This window comes from Leptonotus elevatus, chromosome 12, assembly GCF_054856555.1.
Source record: "Leptonotus elevatus isolate MCC_2025b chromosome 12, RoL_Lele_1.0, whole genome shotgun sequence".
NCBI lineage: Eukaryota > Metazoa > Chordata > Actinopteri > Syngnathiformes > Syngnathidae > Leptonotus > Leptonotus elevatus.
The window spans coordinates 15,785,173-15,801,443 of NC_141250.1; positions in this window are offsets into that span (position 1 = coordinate 15,785,173).

Here is a 16,271-nt window from a genome sequence, read left to right on the forward strand (position 1 = left end):
GGGGGGGGGGGGGTGTCAGCTTGCTGTTTTGAGTTCCACCACCATAACTCAAATGTCAGTTCATTTTTGTGTGGTTCAACTCGCCGCATGGTTGGTGTAGCCTGCAGTCACAGGATGACATACGTTCATCCTGTCCAGATGAAACCTGGATACTGACATGCGCATTCATTCACTCGTCTACTGCTGGGCAGAGTCTGACTTTTGTTTATACCCAGCGTGGAATTGTGACATCTGTATTCACAAACAAATACCCATTTTATCATACTTCAAATTTAAAACACACAGTTGTAGCGTTTTTTTTTTTTTTTGTTTACAGTGGTCTAGTATGCTAATTTATCATATTTAATAATTATTATCATTTATTTATATATTATTTAACTGTGGTTAATAGCTCACAATATACATTTTTTTCAACTGTACTCTGCATTAAAGCAATATATTGTTTTTAGGGTCTTATCCCTGCTCAAGCGCGATGACATTATCAGCTGCATGACAGGTCGTAACGGAATTATCGCAGCAAATCCAATAACAGGAGCTTTTGCCCCTGTCAAACGGCTCCCGTAAAGAAGGTAATAGAGTGTGATCAAAAACAAGCCGTTCCTGCCATTTCTCCAACTTTTACACACCAACCCCTCTTGACACGGCGGCTAGATTTTTATCGGATGTGAAGAATGATGGGCATTGTTGAATGCAAATGATCTCAAGTGTCTTTGGGGCGAATCGATTGACTGACGCGTCGACGGGAAAAGCCGGGCTCACTTTGACAGGGCATCAATCTTTGCCGCAACAACTCTACAGTGCAGCAAATTCATTTTAGTTTCAACACATTTCTTAGGCAAACGTTCCAATAGGGACTGATTAAGATTGATACTTAAGTATGAATGGAACTTTTATGGTCAAACTTTAAACTATAAAAACAATTGTCTCCATAGGAAGTGATAGACATATAAACGAAGCATTAAATTAAATAATGGTCATATTTGGATTTCTGTAACTTTAACCAAAAACCTTTGGAGGTTTGACTGTAGCCAACTGCCAAGCTCACTTGTTCTTATAGCCAAGTGTTTTTGGACATTTTGTGTCCTTCATGTTGTCACAGCAACAAAAAGTACAGAAAGAAAGAAAGCACACAATGTATCAAATCGACATCGTTTCAGACTAAAATATTCAGCAATTTTGAGGTATACCAAAAGAATCTTGTAATTTTGTAGAAGACGTGTAAAAGAAAGGCTCTACAGGTTTTTTTCTGGTTCCCGCTCTTTTGCCTTTATCACTTTTTCCTCAGCTTGCTTGTAGTGCAGCCTGCATCGAAATCCCAGCATGTTGGCAGCCTGTGATTGAACGGACGGCACAAAGCCAGCTAAGCAGTGCCACTATCCCCCTTTGAGACTTTTTATTATGAAACACTATATTGGATTCTTTTCATGGCTTTCTGCTGTGTGGAGCTGACAGTCACTCGCAGAATTCACAATACCTGTACGTTTGCAAAATTTGGCGAGTATAAGTATACATGATTTATGTTTATGTTTTGAACCTGAATAGTAAAGTTGAATTCCATTCCTGCGAAACTATATTTGATCCTCACTTAAAATTCACAACTCAAATTCAGTTCTCTAATTTCTATTCGCTGCGAATGACATCCGCAATGGATTTAAGTTTAAAGGGATATTTTCAACAGTAAGAAGATAATATTTGTGTCTATAACTAATGTGATAACGTCATTATTTTTCATGAACAATTAATACCTTTAAAAACTAATTTTGCCCCTGAAAATGACATCACCTGTGTTGAGGAAATAATATATAATAGGTAACGACCAATCACGGCTCACCTGTTTTCTGTGTTTGGTCAGCAAAACTAAATTATTCAGTGTCATTGAATAGTTTGGCTGAATTCAGAATTGTTCAACTTTAGGGGCATCTAAATTGAACATACTAAATAATAACCCAAATTGGGTCAGAAAGGGACTGACCCAAATGCTTGGGTTAATCATTTAAACCAAAAAGTTGGATTAAAAAAATAACGAACCCCCAAAAAAAATAATAATAATTGTTTTATTCTTTTGACCCAACTTTTTGTTTTACATGCATAACCCTAAAAAAAAGTTGTTCAGTGAGTTGCTCGTTTAACCAACTTTTTGGTTTACAAAGTAAATAAATAATCCAAAACATTGGATCGATCCCCCAAAAATGTATTTGTTTGTAGATTGATTTGACCCAAATTTTTGGTTTGAAAAAATAAACCAAAACATTGGATAGGTCTCTTTTTGACCAAATTTGGGTTATTTTTGACCCAATTTTTCCACTAATGCACAACCCAAAAAGTTGGGTGACACAAAAAAAAAAAAAGATTGTTGTTTTGTATAAAATGAAAAAAAAAAATGTTTGGTGGGTTATTCATTCGACCCAACTTTTTGGTTTGAAAAAATAAACCAAAACGTTGGATAGGTCTCTTTTTGACCACATTTGGGTTATTGTTTACCCAATTTGTTCCCCCTCATGCACAACCCAAGAAGTTGGGTGACAAAAAAAAAAAAAGATTGTTGTTTTGTATAAAAAGAAAAATAAATAAAAATAAAAAAAAGGTTGTTTGGTGGGTTATTCATTTGACCCAACTTTTTGGTTTAAATAAAGCAAATTGTTGGGTGGGTCCGCTTTTGACCCAATTTGGGTTATTTTTGACCCAACTCTTTTTAGAGCGCATTATGCAGTGCAACGTTGAATTGTTGTAAAGGAGCAGCACTCCGTTTGTCAAAAACATTTTCATCATGTAAGTGCACAACATATTAACTCTTACATTAATGTGACACACAGTCAAGCATATAATGCTTCCAAACGTGTAGACCACATTCAGTGACCACAACATAAATTGAATAATTTCCGATTAAGAGCTGTATGAGTACTGTCATTTCAATTAGTCAAAGATACAGCATTTAAAAATATAATTTCCTGGTGTCTATGAAGTTAATGGCAAGGAATGAACTGACTTCCTCTTCTTGAACGTACCACTGTGGGCAGAGTGATAAATGATACCAATTGTGGGCAATGTTGAATTTTAATTAAGCAGCGGTCTTAAGTGAGGAGGCGTCATTGTTCACATCAACTCTCCATTGCAATTACGCGGCGCTATTCATGTGAAACATAATGACTCGAAGACACTTCTTTGTTGGTTTACAGCAGAAGCATAATTGTGTCCTTTCACATGGTGAAAAAAGGCACATCATAATGTTCTATTTGGACTCAGCTTGTAATAAACTAGAAGTTCCGTTTTTATCCTGCCAGAGCATGTACGCCTTTTCAGAGAAGACAGTTTGACACGCCGTAATAAGAAAAGTGCTTATAAAAACATTACAATGTCTTCAGAGGCTTTTGTGTTTTTTTGCTGTTGTTTTGTTATTTGTTTTGTTTCTTTTTTTTTTAAAGGGGGGGGGGGGTGCACCTCACTGTCACACCAAGTGCACACTGTTTATACCCGTCACAATCGAAAAACAGTTCGGTCAAAAATAACTCAAATTGGGTTGAAAAGGGACTGACCCAACTTTATGGGTTATTCAATTGACCGAAAAAGTTGGGTTGAATGAATAACACACAAAACAACCCAAAAGTTGGTTGCTTTGTGGGTTATTAATTTAATTTGACCCAACATTTGGTCAAATTAAATTTGGTCAAGTTGGGTCGGTCAAATGAATAACCCACAAAACAACCCAACAAAAGCTTGCTTTGTAGGTTACTAATTTAATTTGACACAACTTTTTGGCTTAAATAACTCACAAAGTTTGGTCAGATCATTTTTGACCCAGTTCAATTGGGTTATTCAATTAACAAAATGGTCGAATTAAATGAATACCCCCACAAAACAACCCCCAACATTGGTTTGCTTTGTGGGTTATGTATTTAATCTGATCCAACTTCTGGGGTTACAGTAAATACAGTAATATTTTAGTTATTTATCTTTTTAGGTTAAATAACTCAGAGTCGGTCAGTTCTTTATTGATCCAATTAAATCGGGTTATTCAATTAACCCAAAAAAAAAGGCGGGTCAAATGAATAACCCATAAAACAACCCAAAAAATGTATTCCTTTGTGGCTTATTAATTTAATTTGGCCCAACTTTTTGGCTCAAATATCTAAAAAAAAATTGGGTCGGCCTATTCTTGACCCAAATTGGGGTTATTTTTAACACAACTGTTTTTAGAGTTTAACATTATGACTCTCAAATTTTCACTTTTGCATCATAAAAAAAAGAACATTTGTTTAGGACAGACTTTTTGCAATTCATTTGTGTCCTTTTCCTGAAAAGTAGGATGGAATTGGATGTGTTGTTCAATATTTTCACATTTATGGCAATGACATGATTAAATGTTTTCATTTAATTATTTCATCCAAACTATTTATTCAAGTTCATTACGGTTTTAATAAGCCTGAAAAAAAAAATCTTATGCCAACAAGCGGATTGCGTTTGACTTTGGAGGTCGAACACCTGCTTCTCCTCATGTTTTGTGGGCTGTGACTCCACCATATGTCCTTTACCTGTCTGATTCCGCTGATGCATCGTCTTTGAAAATTGTAAGTAAGCACGTTCCAAAAAAAAAAAAAATGCTCACATTGCAGTCACATTCCACTCAGGCAAGTTGCCCCATTGGCGCAAAGCAATTACAAATCCAATGCACACACACACAAACAGCATCCTCAGGCATACAGAGACAGACAAATTACCTCCCTGTCAGATTAAATCAGACTTGACATCCTTTAATTAATTTCAATGTGTATTAGCATTTCTTATTGTGTCTTTCCTTTCATTTTGTGGCGCCTCCGCTCGTCTTCCCAGTCCGGTCCTGTGGAAAGCTTCCATTTGAAAAACGGCGCAGTCTGTTTTCCCACCTGTCTTTTTTCATCTAAACATTATGACTGGGTGGAAGACGCTGCCTGAACTGTTGGTATAACTTAATAGGATTTTGTTTACATTTTACATTCCACATAAAAATTGTCATTCAATCAGTCAAATGTTGTTGTACACTTAGCCAAGCTTGAAACCCTACTTTGAAACCCTAATTTGATACCCTAAACTTTTGAAACGATATATTGAAACCCTGTCAAAGTTTAAAAGTTCGACAGCATCCTGTATTGCTACTGGTTTAAAAAAATAAAAAAAAGTAGTTTCTCACACGAATGATTTGGGTCATCACGGCAAAATTTAGCATATTATTTAGACATAAATGAGGGGTATCAGGCGATTACATTTTTTTTATTGTAATTAATCGCATGACTTGAATAGTTAACTCACGATTTATCAAAAATGTTATATCTGTTCTAAATCTACAATAAAATCTATCTATCTATCCATCCATCCATCCATCCATCCATCTATATGGCTGCATCTTTTAGTCATTGATACAGTAATTTGATGATAATTAATAAAATGAAGTTAAAATTAAAAAGATGTACTGTACTGTAAAAAAACAACAACCTGATATTGATTTGTGTTGAGGTCATATTTCTGCCACTAGATGGCTTAATTGCATTTGTAAGGCGTTGGTGACAGCATTTTTCTTTTCATATTAAGAGCTATCTCATCGTAAATTATGCACATTTTTGAAATTGTAAAATACAACTTGAGCCCAGCCTCCACAAATATATGCATTATTATTAAAATTATTACTGCTAAATTTTGACGTAAACATGTCTGCTGCGTTGCGACTGGAATTCCCCCAGTACAGGCTTTTCAAGTAAGGGGCGGTCATTAATAAAAATTTGTGGCGTTAAAAGAACTTTAAATTAACACACTCATTTTGACACCCCTAATTTAAATTGATAATTTTCTTTTCATACAGTTCTGTCTCTTTTCTACTTTTCTTGCTCTACAATGAATCACTCTTGGCTAATCCCTTACTATTCACACAAAGTCACGATCAGACACTCAACATGGCCCCGAGAAGATACGAGCTGATTTCTCCCGTGCAAACTTGAAATGCGGCGCCATAAACAAGTGCCTGATCAAAGCCCCATGTCACGGATTATGTACTTCAGAAACGATGTACGCTGAAATTGACACAGGTAAAGCTGCAAAATGTCAAGGAAGCTTGCTTCTTTATTGGTTTTCAGCTCAATTGTCACTCCACAAACGTAGGAAGCTTTATCTCAATGGATTGAAGGAGAAACAACAACCAAAGTTGGAAAAAGAGATTCAGTTGTACCTCTACTTATGAATGTCCAAATGTAAGAGTTTTTCAAGCCGGTATTGAAAAAGACGAACACGTCCCACCCTTCAACACATTCATAGAAATTGCAGAAGTAAACACACACAAACATGTCAGCCCTAAATAATAATAATTGCATTTATTTGTTATTGATTTTTTAAATCATGATTAATAATAATGATTATTCATTGAGCTCAAAACAAAACAAAAAATTGACAACCAAAACTCTACTACCATTATACCCTGACTTTGTCAAGTACAAAATTGTTTACCTTGTAAAAATATCACAATTTTTCTGCATTTTAAACCCTCCCTTATCTCGTTATCATATTCATTTTATATTAGTTTGTTGATGTACTTTTATTTCCACATTTTATTGGGACTTACTAAGCTAACCTGGGACGTCAGGTTTCGTATTTCAAGCCAATAAAAAAATCCATGAAAACTTAACTGACTTGAAAGAACAACCAGATAAATATAAATTAGCAAAAAAGTAAAATAAGTATACACTAAAACAAGAGCAATAATAAACAATAAATCCTGTTCCTGCTATGCGCACATTGGCCTCTTAGGGGCAGTGTGTTGCTGTGCACACCCATTAAGTACACACTTACAAGGAGATTAGAAGAGTAGAAAAAGAAAGTTGCTAGCTTTACTAATAAAACTCGTTTTTCACTGATTATCGATTGAGGATTATTATATTACGTCCCTGTATGTGTTCCTACAACGTTTGCGTGTGAATGTTGCTTATTTGAAAGACTATCATTCCCGGAAGTCAATGCAAATATCCTGCTAACATGTCAATGAGATTTTACATTAACTTTAGCATTAGCATGGGCATGTTTAGTTTTACAGTCAACTCTAACTCTTCTTTTGTAATATAACTGGGACCATTTATCAATATGTGAACTAGTAATTATCAACAAGAACAATGTTTACAGACTTTAATCATGCTTAGAAAAACAAACAACAAGATAGGGTTAAATACTATTGTTGAAGTTGGTGCCTCTGGAAGTAATGCCACAAAATAAAAACAAAACAGCTCACACTCAGCACACTCACATGGCCACTTTCCTCCAAGGTTTGGCTCATAACACCAAGGAGTACAATTTTGTTGCTAGGCAACAATGCTAATCTTTTGGCCATGTGCCTAGGATAGAATGCAATCCAGGACATCAAAAAAAAAAAAAAAAAGGGGAACATTTTCCTTTTTATTTGCCACTTTTTTGATGGCATTGTGAACATTGATTAAATCAAAAGAAAAAGAAAAAACTCGCATCTTGATGTTGAAGTTCTTGCTCAAGTGAGATTCTTGGTGTTCTTCAATGTATACGTGTAGTTCTCAATATCTTTCTTGTAAAAAATTGTAGCCATTGCATGAATCACAAAAAAAAGGTTTTGTTTCTTGTCAGCAGGGTTATTATAGTTTTTTAAATTTTCATTTTAGTTAATTTTTATTTCGTTTGAGTTTTGTTTTTTTAAATGTTGTTAGTTTTAATTCGTTTTCAGGGTGGTTCTGTTAGTTTTTATTAGTTTAAGTTATTTTATAAATGCTTAGTATTAGTTTAGTTTTAGTTAGTTTCAGCATTAGTTATAGTATACAAAAATATGTATTACTTGTGCGCAATATTTAAAAACCCCCATGGGAGTGATGCCACCTGAAGGTGCTTTTCTATTGGCTGCTGCAAGATGACATCACTTTCAAACGTCCTTATTCCGGTTAATATCAAAATTAATCTACTTAAAATCACATTTAAAATCATCCCAAAAGGCTTATTAAATTAATTACCAAAGACTAAAACAAACAACATTTTTTGCTAAAATTATAGTTACATAAAATGTATTTTGTTAGTTTTCGTTTTTAAAAAGCATTTTCGTTTTTATTTTATTTCGTTAAAAGTAAATTGTTTTTTTTAAATTTTAGTTTCAGTTTTTTTCGTTAGTTTTAGTTAACTAAAATAACCTTGCTTGTCAGACCCAGTGGGACCGTTTCGTAAAGACGGGCATCTCCAAAACGGGGATAGGAAGCTCTTTGGTATCTTTTTTGTCTTTGCTCAAAGGGTATTTCATGGCCTAAGTGATGGATAGCAGTCATAACCAGGAGCTGTGTCCTTTGTTTGAACTTAAATGCATTATGTGCATCAATCTTTTTACCATTTTTATAACATAATGGATCCTCTCAGCTGATTATGATGTGATTGTCCTTGTGATTGGTTTGTGTGTACTTGTGTGTTTATAAGCAGGGGGCAGATATATAATTTGGATTTATTCTCTCCATTCTTTTTTTTTAAAGGTCCTCAGCTGTACTTTGAATAACCGAGCACTCATGTTAAATTGTGGAATTGGTTGACAGTGATATTGTAGCCGTGTACAGGTTATAAGAAAAGATCAGGACAATGTTTTATACAAAAAAGGCGGATTGGTGAATTTGACATTTAAAATGTGTTCCTTTGTTCCTGATTGAATCCAATACTTTGCAAGCAGTATCCAATGACATCATATCTTGATGTTTACATGATTCTCCTAACTTCCTTCGGAAGATCTCTTTGTCAATATGTATTTTATCTCCATCGGATGATTGGTTTCTTTTAATTTTCCAGCAAAGCTCGAATGGCGAGCAGCAAAACAACTTTGGTCATTAGCGTTAAAGCCAAAAAAGACACATTCACTTCAAATGAGCTTGTCTGTCATGTAGCTAATGAGTTACCTAATTTATTTCATTATCTGTCATACAAGAAGGTGGCTAATGAGAGTCACCCTATGTTTAATGCAAAGCCTGTCTTATGAAGGCAGTGCAGCATGCTAGGGACTATCTGTTTAATGTTTTGTTCTCTTTTTGTGAAGCCAGTCACTTGAAATAATTAACTTAACAATGACTTTGTGCGGTGATGTATATACCGTAATTGCTTGTCCAATTAATGATGAAGTGCGGTACCAAATGCAACCATAAATATTGCTATTGACTGTAGGGATTATTATTTTTTTTATTTTTTTGCTGTACTAGAATAAATTGTAATTGCACATCCACTACAGTAGGTGGCAGTGGCACTCTCATGGTCAGAGAATGCGTATGAAGTATTACTTCCTGTGCAAAAATTATACCAATTTTATAGACAAAATGACAGCAACAAAATCTTTTCTTCTTGTGGGGATGATACGGGTCTTAAGAAAATAATTGAGAAGCACTGTAGTAACTCATAAATTGTAGTTCGCCGTGGTCGGGGCTTTTAAAGGGCTTTTTGTCAACTCAAGCACTTTAGCAGGCTGTTAGCAGTTCATCCTCAAGACTCCAGACTGTAATCAGGAGCACAGGGGAGCTCTGCCTGCTCGGGCGGAAGTTAGGGATACCTGGACTTAAGGGCTAATTCACGGTTTTATCTCGGCAGCAGAAATAAATGGACACAGACTCTAGTCACCCAATGGAGCTAACGTTCCCTCACTCTCTCCCACTTGCCCCATAAGGGGGACACATTATAAGCACATTTTGCTTAATATGGTACTAGCAGACTCATCAGAATCTGATTTAAGGGCCACGTATGTCAAATCACACAATGAATTTGTCTTCACAGTCACAACCCGTCCGAAAAACACGAGGGAGAGGGAGAGAGAACAGGAAGCACGATGGTTCGCTAATTAGCGGTCCTAAATTTCTTAGAGGGAAAAAATAGAAAACATGAGGATGTCGGGAGGGGCAAAATTTGCTAAATGTATATTTGCCAAGCTGGCTATTGACTTTCCCTGCAAAGCATAAAAATCAAATGCAGGACGACATGACTGTACTGTGACTTGCTCTCTGAACGGGACAACGTGTTGAATGAGAGTCATTTCTCGTTTTCATTTCCTTTCTGACCACTTCTTAGCTGTTATACAAATGATAGAAGCGCAAGAACACATTCATCCAATAGCTCCTGTGCCCTTTCACATTTTCCTGGATCTATCGCTCTTTGCAGGCACTCAGAGGACTGTAAGAAGTCCATTAAGGCCTATCTTAATGAAGAGGGACAGAACACAATGGCACCCCGAGAGAGGTGGATGATGATCAGAGAGGTAGATGAGGAGTCCGGCTCAACCGCTCGTTCCCCAGTGGACAAGACGTAACTTTGGACTTAGCAGAGGACATGGTAATAAACGGAAAGGCACAGGGGCAGGCGCTATCAAGTCCACAATCTCCTATTAACCCAGTTCCCACTGGAATTGCATTAATATTCTCTGCCTTTGTATATCTAGCACCCATGTCTTTGACATGTCGTCCACGGACTATAAAAGTTATTGTTCATTCTCGTGCACAGAGTTAGAAAGAAAGTTAGAGCTGCTTGAAGCTCCTCATAAGTAATCACATAGTTTTAGTGACCTCTACTGAAGATGGAGGTTGTTTTCACCGATGACAAGTCTGCCAGTGAGATGAAAGAGCAGCTCCATCAACCACACTTAGCTTTTGCTAAATCTTGCCGGCACAGCTCGCGCGATTGACAATTAATTTGGATGCAGGGAAATGCACAGTCTTCAAGGCTTCCTTGAAGTATTTTTCAGAGCGGAGAACATGGTTGTATTACAGACTATGTGTTTGTCTTTTCGTTTATTTCCATGCGAATTCAGACAGGTTGGTGCCATTAGCGTTCACCGTGTTTCATCGCACTTGTCAAATCCGATAAGAGACAAGATTTCACATGGAGAAAATGGTCTATTTTTCCACGTAAACAATACCATACCACAAAATTCCAGAGATTATCTTTTGAATAGATTACAGATTACTTGCCATTTTAAAGACTGGGCCACATATTGTAATGTACAACTACCTGACACATTTTTTATGGAAATGCAGCCCTCTATACATTAAACTTTTCAAAAACCCAAAGACAAGGCATATCACATTTTGTGCCTAAAAATATTTTCATTTTAAGCTTTGACCAGGGGCCTCACTTATCAGTGTTGCATACGTACCTAGGTTAATTTTTTGTCATTTTGACATTTTTGTCAATAAAATTAAATAAAAGCAAAAATGCTTTTGAAAACACAAAAACTTACTGAAACTACATCGTATGCTTTGCTAACTAAAACTATAGATAAATATTGTTTGGTTTCAACTTTGTAAATTAATATTATGTGTGATCTTTCGGGATTCATTTTAAATGTATTTATTTCAGTATTGCTGTACGTCCATGCAGGGAGGAAGGTCGCAGTTGTTTGAGAACTGTGGTTTATTTCACAATACATTTTAAAAACGTGCACTCAACAAATTATCTATATATTAAAAAAATATTAAAAACTAATACTAAAACTAATAAAAACTAAACTGAAACCAAGCATTTTCAACGAAATTTTAAACGAATAAAAATGAATAAAAAAATTATAAAAAGTAAAACAAACTATTATAACCTTGGTACGTAGAAAACAGAGCTGAAAAATTCTTATGCAACTTCCGGCGCCAAATATGTGTGACCTGTCAAAAATAAACTTAACAAGTAAAAGTGTGCACCTGTTGGGAAACGCTGATGCATTTCCACGCACAAGTTAAAGAAAGGTTACCATTTAATTAAGAGAAAGGTGTGACTATCGATATGGAGATTTAAAAGAAAGCAATTTTGATCCAATCACGTCACAGATCATTGATATAATAAAATATCCACATTCCCATTGAATTTGTTTTATTTCAAAATTGCTGTGATGGAACTGAGATGAGAATTGAAATATGGCTTCCTATTTCAAGCCATATCAAACGTTAATCATACATTCAATACAGATTTTTGTGTATGATGTTGACGTTTCGCTCATCCTTTTTTAATTATGCTACTGCTCGTGCCCTTTAAATTGCACCTCGAAGATAAAGACAAGTCTTCTGATGGATTGATGGGTTGAGATGGATCTGATTGATGCCATCATAATGCCAAGATGTGAACCAATCAGTGTGAGAAGCATATAAATACGATGGTGACATCTGTGCGTAATATTGCAAGATGGCACTCCTGGCGCTGCTGCAGGAGGTTGGAGATGGAAGAGTTACAACAATTAGGAGGGAGCGAACGTTCAGGGACCGCAACAAATTATTGGCCCATGTTGATGGCCGACTAATAAGGCGATTTTGATTCCTCAGAGCCATGCTGTCGGAGATATGCGCTGAACTGGGTCCAACTTTAGAGGTTTACCTGATGAGCACAGGTGTGCCCCGAGCCCCACGAGTAGCAGTAACACGCTTTTGACGGACTCTAATTCTTTTTTTTGGTCTTTTTTAATTCTACATCTGTTCTGTCGAATCCTGTGCACTGTTTGATAAGTGAGGGAATAATGAAGAACATAATGCAAAAATGTTGTAAAGATGTTACTATTCCCCACTAACAGAGGACAAACAGCCCTTTGTTATTGTTAAACCTTGGCAGAAGCCTACATCCTATTGACTGCCATTTAATTTTGCTCCTCTTAAGCGCCAAGATGTTCCCTCTCAGTTCGTACTTAATGAAAAATAAGTTCACTAAATGGAAACAAAAATTTGGCAACTTGGCTCAAGTCTCTAAGGCCCTAAAAACATAATGCATTATATAATTTTCAAAATTGCTTATTTCTTGTTTCATTTCAGAAGAAGACACGATTAAATGCTCTCAAAAGTACTTGACAAAAACAAATGATGTGTGTGCAGGTGTGTTCATCATGGTGAACATAAAGACATTAACTCAGTCAATGTCCCTGATGCACTCCTGTCTGTGTCTCGTCCAGACTGAGCATCTCAGCACTTTTCTTTTTTTTTTAATCATCGATTACACAGCTAGTCAGGGGGAACTACCATGCCCTTTGGGGATGGGCAAACACACACACACACACACACACACACACACACACACACACACACACACGCACACACACACACACACACGCATCTGCCAAATGAAGCAAAAGTGTGGAAGCATTTTTGAACCATCCATCCATCCAATTTCTATTCCGCTTATCCCATTGAGGGTCGCTCCCTCCTGTCTGTGTCTCGTCCAGACTGAGCATATATATATATATATATTGTATAACTCCTCGGACAGTTAGCTCAAAACTGAGCAATATTATCTTAAGTTTTAGTACAACTCTTCTCCATTTCTTTAGCTGTTGAGTGACTCTAAATAAATACTTTTTTTTTTTATGGCTCAATAAGCTTTAGAACGGTTGGGCAGATGCATTTACAGACTGTTTGTGTCTCCTGTGTTCACGCATGAACATATCACATCCCTGAATGTGACTCAAAGGTGAAAAGGTTGCAGGAGAGCAGAAGCTCGGGAGTGAGAGGTGGAGCTCATCTTTGACACCGCCGGTGGCTCAGCCTTCCTAACTATTGTTGCGTTCATTCCCGCGAAGGGATGCCAACTGACAGGAGAGGCAGTGCCAAGGCAGACGGGAAATCAGCAGGTGGCACGCTTGGAGTGTGGCGCAAGCATACAAGCAAGATTTTGATGTCCCCTCCCACTTCAGCTCAGCTTCCTCACCTTTTCATTCTCACCCACCTCTTCACAGTATGGACTGTTTCGCCCTATGGGATGGAGGACTAAGTCTTGATGAGCCACTTTTATCCTGCTAACTTTTTTACTGTCACAGTCACTTGCTAGAAATTATGTCATCATTTAACACTTTTCCTGAGAATATGAGATGCTGTACCTCATAAATGCCCCCAGGGTTTAATATTGTTTATTTACATGTACTCTCAAGTATTTAAAAACAAACAAGCAAACTGCTAAAAACACAGCTAAATACATAAGGTTGCGACAGCATTGAAGTGGACACTATATTTGACTACGAAACATTTTAAGTCCACAGGGACATTCAGTCATTTTCCTTATTTATTAGGTACTTTTTTAATTGTACCTATTTTTTCTATGATGAAGTCCACCTAGTTCACCTTTGTCTTTGTTACATCACTGCTGGCCTCTCACGCTGTCACAGTGGCATACGAAGCGAGCACTTACCGCTAGAGCGGGGAAAAAAATACCCAGGTTAGCTTTGCGCTAGCTAGCAGCAACATTATATTTAACGTTGAACGTTACATACCATTTAGTCAGCCCGGACTGGTTAAATGCAAGTAACTTGAGTCTAAGTCTACTCGGCACATCAATCATTCCCTTTTTTAGTAGGTAGGCTACTTACTGGTTGTTGTTTTGTTTTTTTGTCTATGACACTTAGCTAGCCTAGCTTATCAACACCTTTGTCTTTGTTACTTTATTGCTGGCCTCTAACCATTACAGTAGCATACAAAGGGGGTTTTGGCCACCCAGGTTAGCTTAGCTCGCCGCTAGCTAGCCGCAAGCCTGCATGAATGGATTTAAAATTAGTTCAAAAGGATAAGCGGTTCAGAAAATGGGTGGGTGGGTGGTTGAAAGAATACAGTGGGTTCTGCTCTTCAACAGTGTATGGCAAGGAATCTTGGAGGTGAAAGTAAGTTATCTTAAATTAAAGGTTGAAGCTGTGTGACCGGTCATGATGACCGTTAGCATGTTGGTATACTACTGTATGATTTGAGGCTTGGTAAAGCACTTTGGGCAACATATGGTGTATAAAAGTGCATGTAATTTATTAGCCTAGATTAATGACAAATTCTCTTTGCTGTAAAAACCCAAATGTGAGGATGACAGAAGCCAGCTGACAGTTCACCTCAGAAAAACTATGCTTACGTCGACAGTACCTAGATTTCCACTTTTGTCCCACTTTTTTGCTGTGAACGTGCATTTGTCTTTCCTCGTTTTCTCCAACTGAGGAATCCATTTATTTCAACACATCGGCACCTCCACCCCACCACCACCTCGCTCTCCCAAGTATGGATCACGGAAGATGAAAAGGCCTAGGCAAGTAAAGCTCTCTTCTTCCCCTCGTTGCACATTTCTGGTAGTTATTCATTCATGACAAAACCTATTCACGCTCTGACAGCCAATGTCCCCGCTGATGTATGGTGTCGTCTCCTGCAATGATCCCATGCAGCACATAGGGTCCCCCCAGCACAGTGGCCCCCGCTTACTCCTGATGTGCTCCTCAATATCGCTGGGGCTCTGCCAGGTTGTGACGTCTTGGTTTGGGTGTTTATATTCATACACGCGACAGCTTTGATACATGACGGTGAAAATACGCTGATGGGTATGAGCGGCAAGAAATCAGTTTAAGATCACCCGCCGGAGAGCGATGGCCCCACTGTGTGAATGTGAATGAAGGAGAGAAATTAATGCCATTGATTTCCCCTCTCTTTCTCTCTCTCTCTCATTTATTTATATACATGTTATTACGCAAACACACAACCTGAGCAGTTTGTCTGTCAGACCTGTTAAATGCAGAGCGAGGGCAGCTGCAATTGAATACGATTGCCCTCTTTGTCTTCTCACTTCTCCGAGCTGTTTGTAGAATTGTCTGGGATGCTAAAAGTCAAACTGTAAACCTGATCCCCCCCCCACCCCTCCTTTCTCCGTTTGAATTAATTAGCATATAAAGCAGATAAACTTGTGTCAGTTCCATTTGGAGAATAGACTACTGCCTGTACTGGGGTAATAGTGCATAAATCTACTGGTGACATTATCAGCACACGACTGCTCTCCAATATGAAATGTTATGAATGAGCTAAGAGGGGAAGCTATATAGGATTTGACATACAGTACTGTATGCTGAGTGTGGGGGAAAATGGCTATAAGGGATTTAAAAAAAAAAAAAAAACTCACATATTTTCAACCTTTTCCTTCTAATCCACTTGCCTTTTACATTACAAGACTTGACTTAAGCATGTGATTTGTCCCCAGCCAATCAGCAAAGAACGGTAATGATAGTAACGAATATACGATTAATTTTTTTTCGGTATACATCCGACAGAGAGATTGTAGCTATGGCATCACAACGCTAATCCCTCACTGTATCGTCGGGGACACTTCACTAATAATGCTGCCGGTGCCAACACAGTCATCCATACACCGATTTCATCGTCATACGTTAATCAAAGCCACCATGTTGGATGTGGCAAAGTGGAGCCATCACTGAAGATCAATTGAGGCAGGGACATATAGGAGCGCTACGACTGTACATTGGTTTAACGTAGAGCTATCCATAACGCCTCTTTATTGCTAAGTCTTGT